Source organism: Ailuropoda melanoleuca, chromosome 15 (genome assembly GCF_002007445.2).
Source record: "Ailuropoda melanoleuca isolate Jingjing chromosome 15, ASM200744v2, whole genome shotgun sequence".
Lineage (NCBI taxonomy): Eukaryota > Metazoa > Chordata > Mammalia > Carnivora > Ursidae > Ailuropoda > Ailuropoda melanoleuca.
Window position 1 is genome coordinate 32,952,287 of NC_048232.1, and position 8,045 is coordinate 32,960,331.

Genomic DNA, 8,045 nt, shown 5'->3' on the forward strand with positions numbered 1-8,045 from the left:
AAAAAAAAAAATCCAGCTTAATTTGCCATTCAAGAATCAAGCACATCTGGTCAGGTCCAATACTGGAAATTCAGTAGGTTCATGAAAGGTAATCTTCTGTTTCTGATTTGGATAATGAGATAGTCTCCTCTTGTTCATTTACTCAGTAAGAGAAAATGGAAAAGGGTTGCCTTGTGTCAGGTCTTTGGAGCTGGAGGTAGTGCATCTAATAACTGAGATCACGCTTGGACCCAACTCCAGTTCCTAAATATGACGCAGATATTACTGAAATTGATCATGGCTTTTCGCTTTGCCCAGCTTCAACAATGAAAATATTCAGAACTTTGTTGAGCTTAATTTTATGTGTAGGTTCCCTTGACATGAAAGGGGCAAATTTTTACACCAGCCTGCTCTCCCTCACCTCTTTCTTCTAGATCCTCTGTTTCAGTCATTCAGTGTTACCAGTTTCTTCCATCAAAAATTTCTTGTTTGCATCTCAAAAAAAAGTTCTTGTTTACATGTCATATTCCTTTCATACTTCTAATCTAAAATTGTATTTCTCAACCAGAATTATCTTGACAACTGCCTAATGATATCCTATTTCCTATTTCTAATCTCTTCTCTGGATTAGTGAGCCTAAGTAATATCACAATATATATTTTCCTAAAAAAATATATTTTTTTCAAGATTTTATTATTTATTCGACAGAGTTAGAGACAGCCAGCGAGAGAGGGAGCACAAGCAGGGGGAGAGGGAGAGGAAGAAGCAGGCTCATAGCAGAGGAGCCTGATGTGGGGCTCGATCCCCTAACGCCGGGATCACGCCCTGAGCCGAAGGCAGACGCTTAACCGCTGTGCCACCCAGGCGCCCCACTAAAAAAGAATATTTTAATTAGTCCACTCTTGCTTTAAATCTTCTAGAGCCTTCTAATTCTTAATTTTGAAACTCATTTTCTTAGCAATCCGGAATTGCCAAACTATGTTCAGAGTTGCCATCTATGTTCAACCTCAGTAATCCAAATATTTTTCTGCGATCCCTCAACATTAACCCTAATCCAAAATCTAATAAGCTTTTCACGGGATAGTCACTTACCTGAAATATCCTTCATTTTCTCCTATTCAAACCTATTTATACCCCATTTGAACGTGAGTGATTTTTCAGAGCCAGCTCAAATCCATCTTCCATTTCCCTCCCCTCATCCTTTCTTCCCAAAACGATTTTCTATTTCCATGCACCCCATAGGAATTCTTGTTAATTCCACATATTTTGTCATTGTTCCCAAATTGGTTTTCATTGTTTCTGTTCTGTATGTTTCATCTTGTTTCTATAATTCTCCAAGGGCAAATATCTTTGACAAAGGAAGTATTTTAAATTTTTCTAAATAATAAATGCCAGTGTATTACCTCTACACTAGGTGTCAATTGTACAGATATGACTACCTGACTTGAACTCCTTTTTGTAAGTAGTCTCATATAGTTCAATAATATATGACAGTGGATGCTTTTAATATTTATAAATTATTTCCTCATTGTTTGACTTAACTCTGCTCCAACAGTTGTAATGAGACCACATTCTTCCTTCCTGATTAGACATAATCTGGCTTGGTATTACTTAAACCTCACACTACAATTGCCCACACTACTTCTCCTGCTTCCATCCAAGACCTGTCATCATTCTCTCATTTATTCATTCAACAATTACTGAGTAACTACTAGGTGCCAGGTACTCTTTATGAACAAATAGGACAAGGTTTCTGGCCTCATGGAACTTGTATTCTACCCTAAAAGGAAAAAAAAAAGGTGATGTTTATATGTAAACGGGACCTCCCAGATTCACTCCTTCCCTTGGTCTCTAGAACCCTTCTTTAAATATGGCCTTCTTGGAAAATAAAAATAAATACAATCACATTGATGAGGTATGTCCAAGGAACAGAGAAAGCAACTGAAAGAGTTTCCAATGGCCAAAGCTGGAATAATTTTGGTAACAAAATAAATTAAAATAGTAGTAGATAATAACCCAAAGAATAAAATAAATATCCAAGAATTCATATTGATATAAATGATTGAATAAATTGGTAAATGAGGGAGAAGAGACATATCTCCTCTGCAGAAGTATTCCAAATAATTTATGTAGCTACTCCATCCTAAAGAAAAGGAAAACTTTACAGTGGAAAACTGACAGTCTCTCAGTCAGGTGATCAAGGTCAACAGCAACAGTTGTAAGTCATTTTGACAGTATGCATCCTTGACATGATGTGATAAAAATGCCACTTTACTTCTGTGGTCTTCTTCTCAATAGCATCAGACAAATTCCAATAGTGGGGCATTCTATGAAATATCTGACTGGGAAAGACTGAGAAACTGTCATAATAAAGAGGTGCCTAAAGATAATATAACAACTAAAGATAATATAAACAACTAATTAGTAATATAACTGAAGATAACATAACAACTAAATATGATATACTAAATGGGATTCTGGAATAGAAAACAGATATTGAAAGGTGAAAACTCAGAAAATCTGAGTAATTATTAAATATGGATTTTATTTAATAATATATCAATATTGGTTCATTAATTATAACAAATGCATCATACTAACATGAGATGTTAAAAATAGGGGAAACTGGGCATATGAGGTATGGGAAACAGCTATACTACATACTCAATTTTTCTGTAAGTCTAAAACTGTTCTAAAAAAATAAGATCTATTAAAAAATAAAAACCATCCTCAAGTTAAATCACAACTATTTTCTCCATGCTGAAAAAAATGTATGGCTACTTAAGCGATGGATTTGAAAGAAAATTTAAAGATCTCTGAACACAAGGATGCCATTCAACCCCATTGTTTCATTTCTCTCATTCTTTTCTTTAGCCTGCTGATGACCTGAGTTTAATCTCCCATTGCAACTTCCTCACCATCCTCACCAGTCTCTCTGGGATGACTTCCCTTAAACATCTCTTTAACTTCTTTTGTTCTTGAAGATGGCAACAAAGGATCTTTATTAGTCTCTCAGAACCAGGACCCCCAGGGAACATATTTTTTGTCAGCACAATTGATCCCAAAGTGGCTGTTCTGAAGAGGGAAAGTTTTTTGTTACTTTGGATATTAAGAAACTTAAAAAAAAAAAAAAGAAAGAAAGAAAAAGAAAGAAAACTACCCCCAGAAAGCTAATGTCTCTTGCTCAGGTCATCATTTCTCCTAAGAAGAGAAAGAGCTTTAGAAATTCTCGGGCCTTCAACACATGTTTTGTATATAATTCAATAAATATTTGAATGTATGTCCAACATTTTTCTATGCAGGTTACAAAATACAACAAATTAAATCTGCCCCCAGGACAGCAAAACAGTATATATAATACACAGCCATAAAAGTTAACAATACAAGAAATTGCACGAAGCAACATAAACTTAAGTGCCACATGAGTGGCACAGATTATGTGTGCTTTCAACACAGAAGAGAGTTCTCTGTGGTCACATGAAATAGTAATTGCATGTATGCTATTTACTAGGTGCCAAGCATCATTCTAAGAAATATGTATAGTAATAATAGAATCAAAACCCTATATATTGTATCTTATTATCACCAATATATTATTGTTATTGTTATTACTAATTATTATTAACAAACTACCATTATTAGTCTTGTATTGCAAATAAGGGAACTCAGGCACAGTACCTAAGGCACACAACTAATAGATAGAAAAACTGAGATTTGAACCCAGGTAATCTGGATCCAGAGTCCATATACGACCAAAACACAATACTGCTACCCATTCTGGCAGGCCCCATGCAAAGACAGTACTCTCCTTAGGTCCAGAAAAAGACTTAGAAAGGTAAAAAGTAAGCAGAGAGCATTTCTTAGGGAAAAAAAAAACTGGATTAAATAAATTAATGAGAAAATGCTTCAAAACTCATTGGTAAATCTTTCTACCTAAACAAATTTCTAATAAACATTAGAAATAGTGGTATTTACTGACTAATACGAGGTGAGAGGAAAGCAAAGTCTAAGTTACTTGTACAGTTTCAATCTAAATGACTGGAAATACACTGCTCTTGACACAAATAGACTATGTGGAGAATCGTAAGCCCTCCAGTTCCATTCTTCTTCGAAATTGTTTTGTCCATCTAGGTTCTTTGCTTTTACATATAAATTTTAAAATCCAGCTTGTAAAATTCTCCTTGAAAAGAGAGGCTGTTAGACTTTTCATTGGGATTGTAGTGACTCTATATATCAATTTGGGAAGAACTGTAATCTTAACACTATTAAGTCTTGTGATCCATGAACAAGTTCCATCTCTCCATTCATTTAGGCCTTCTGTAATCCTCCTACAATGATTTATAGTTTTGAGCATTCAAAAACCACACAAGTTTTGTTAGATTTATCCCTAAGTAATTCATGTTCTTATGTGAACTGTACTTTTTATTTTTAAATTCTACTTGTTCATTATTGGTATATAGAAATGCAATTGATGTTTATATATTGATCTTGTGTCTTGTTACTGTGCTAAGCTCACTTATTAGTTTTAGCATCAATTTTATATTTCCCTTTGACTTTCTATATTGATGATCATGTCATCTGAAAATAAAATCTATTTTAATGCTTCATGTCCAATTCGTGTGGTTTTTGTATTTTCCTCCCTTATTGCACTCATCACTACTCTCACACCCAAAAACTCCTCTGCCCGTCCCTGGCAACAGCTGATCATTTTTTTGCCTCCATAGTTTTGCCTTTTCCAGATTGTCATTTAGTTGGAATCATGCGGTATGTAGTCTTTTCAGATTGGCTTCTTTCACTTACCAATATGCATTCAAGGTTTTTGTTTTACTTGTTAATTGATTACTCTAGGGCCAACACATCTTTGCAGTTAATACATCTATAACTTATAACAGTTTACATTCAAATAATGTTACACCGTTTCAAATGTAGCATAAGAATCTTATAACAGAATACTTTCATTTTGCCCCTTCTGTTGTCACACATTTTGTGCTATTGTTGTAACACATTTTACTGTACAAACTGTATAAACCAAAAAATACATTTTCATTTTAAACGGGCAATTGTCTTTAAGGAGATCTTTAAATGAGCAAAAAACATGTTGAATATTTGCCCACATACTTATCAGTACTGGGTTGCTTCATTTTGCGTCTGTGGACCCAAATTGGATTATGATGTGTCTTGGTGGAGTTTTCTTTACGCTTCTCCTTAATGTTCATTGACATTCTTCATTAGGGTTTTATAGTTTTCTTAAAATTTAGAAATTTTTCAGCCATTTTTTCTTTAAACATTTTTCTGCCCTTAACCCAATCCCGCATGGGCTCCAATTCCATGTGTTTTAGGTCATTCGAAGTGGCCACACAGCTCACTGATGCTCTTTTCTAAAAATTCTTTTTTCTCTCTGTTTCATTTTAGATAATTTCTATTGGTATGCCTTGAATTTTACCAATTTTTTCTTCTGTAAGTTATAATCTGTGTTTAAACCCATCCAGTATATTTTTTATTTCACATGCTATAGTTTTCATCTTCAGGTTTGATTTGGGTCTTTATATTTTCCTTGTTTCTACTTAATTTTTTGAATGTATAGATTGAAATTATAACAGCTTTTTTAATGTTCTTGTTTGCTAGTTCTAACATTTGTGTCTGTTTGGGTCACTTTCAACTCACTAATATTTATTTCTTCATGTTTTACATATGTAAAATTATATATATATAAAATATAATATATGTGCATAGTTTATACACACACACACATTTTGCTTCTTTGCATGTCTGATAACTTTTATGGGATTCTAGACATTTTGAGTTTTACCTTGTTGGGTCCTCAATATTTTTGTGTTTCTATAAATATTCTACAGGTTCGTTCTATGATACATTAAGTTATTTAGAAACAGTTTGAGCCTTCTAGGTCAATCATTGGGATATATTCAATTCCTCAAAAAAAGTATACACTTATTTTGAGGTAAATTTCTGCCAGGGTTCGGGGAAAACAATGTTAATGACTATGACCCCCTCCTTGCCCACTATTAATCAGATTGTCTTTAAACCCCTGTTCTTTGAAGCATAGGGAGACAATATAGTGCATTTAGAAAGCATGGACTTTGTCATCAGGCAAACGTGAGTTCAAGTCTAAACTATATCTCTCAGCAAATCTGTGTGGATGTGGGTGGGTGTGTGTGTCTGTGCACACACGGAGAGCACCTGAAATTATTCTCTTAGCAAATTTCCAAGAGTCAATACAGTGTTACTAACTATAGTTCATAATGTATATGAGATCTAGACTTATTCATCCCACATAACTCCATGTTTGCACCCTTTGACCAACATGGACTGCAACTGACATTGAAACTTAAGTCGAACGTGAGAAAACTGAACACAAATTTCCCTGATTCTTTGTGATGTCTTAACAAAGAATGGTCACCAGAGGAAAAATCTCCTTCAAATAGAGAGGGAACTATTTCCACTGTGACACAGGGTGACAGGACTTCACCCAAATCTGGATTCCTTCAGAAAATTCTGAGCAGCTTCTCTCTTGAGTTCAACTGAAATATCTCTAGGCATGTGGAGAGAATATAGCCTTCGAATTTAGCCTTCTGACTTTACTCATTGTTTTGCACATGACCTACTGTTGCATCTTCCTGTCTCCAAAGGCACTCTTCCCTCTGATAGACACTTAAAGCTTTTATTGGAAAGAGTTTATTCTAGTTCATTACGCTGTAGATTAAATAGTGACTTTTGAACCTGAACTCTCAAAAGAATCTTTTGTTTGTTCACTTAGTTATCCCTCCACACCTGTTGCATCCTCAATGTATATAACTAATGCTGTTTTTGTAAATGTAAGATTTAGTGGGAGACCTGTCTCCCTGTTCAAAAAAGCTAGAATATCAATTTCCCTCCCACGAGAAGCTTTCTTTTCATTCTTAACCAGAATACATGAAGACTTTTCCTACTGATAGAGTGGCACAATATATTTTGTCTTTTAAATTTCTTAAGAAGAAAGGTGACTGGGAATTAGTGGGTATGAATTACTAAGGAGAATTTACAGAATTTTTGTGAGAGCTAATGTGGGGGTACACAAAAATAATGTGGTAATCCTGCACTTAATTTCTTCTAGTCATTATTCCTGTGCAGCTTTGAGTCACACTAAGGACCTTTGTATTCAAGTACACTCAGAAGCCATAAAAGACCACCAGAGAGGTAAATATAATTAAGTTGATTTTAACAGATATTCACCACCTGGAAACTAATAAAATCAAATTTGAGTACTAAGTAATGTTGACGGTATTCCAGAAGAAACAATAGCCATTCTAAGATATTGCCTGTTCTATGATAAGCGACATGACTTTCAACAAGACCTTTGAATACCATCCATGGAAGGGATATAGGTTAATAACAAAAACAGATGCTTTATAGAGGATACAGTCACCTATAAAGGGTCCTGAGGGTTTCTCTTTAATCCACTGAAAATGTCTCCTCCAATGTTCTCCACTACATGGTTTTAATCTCAAACTGAGGACATAACCATCTTTTAATAGGTTTATATTTTACAACATGTTTTTCCTCATGTGTAAATACATTACGTTATTGGTCAATGAACACATTAAGACATTTATTTGCTATTATATGCTATTGTGCAAGGGTGATATTGGGATATGGAGAAACATTAAATACTGAGAGAGAAAAAATAAGAAAAATTTTAGGGCCCAAAGCATAGTCCAGGGTAATGAGTACTCAGCCAGGTATCAACTGAGGACATTTGAAACCTGGATCAAAATTAAGAGATGGAATTAGGTAGACGGATGGAAAGATAGTTGGGGTCCAGAGATCTGACCTGTCATCTTTAACATTTGGTATCCTATGATCAGTCTCTAAATGACTCTGTATTACCTGGGATGATGCCACGTTGCAGGTAACAAGAGCCAGAGGCTGTAATACTATCTGAAAACCAGGGGAGGGCTATACAGTGCAACAGGACATAGTCCATCCCTCACCAAGAAGGGAAAAGCCATGTTTCCCTAGACTCAAGGGAAATACACTTCAAGGCTATTTGTGGGAAATATTTTCCAACA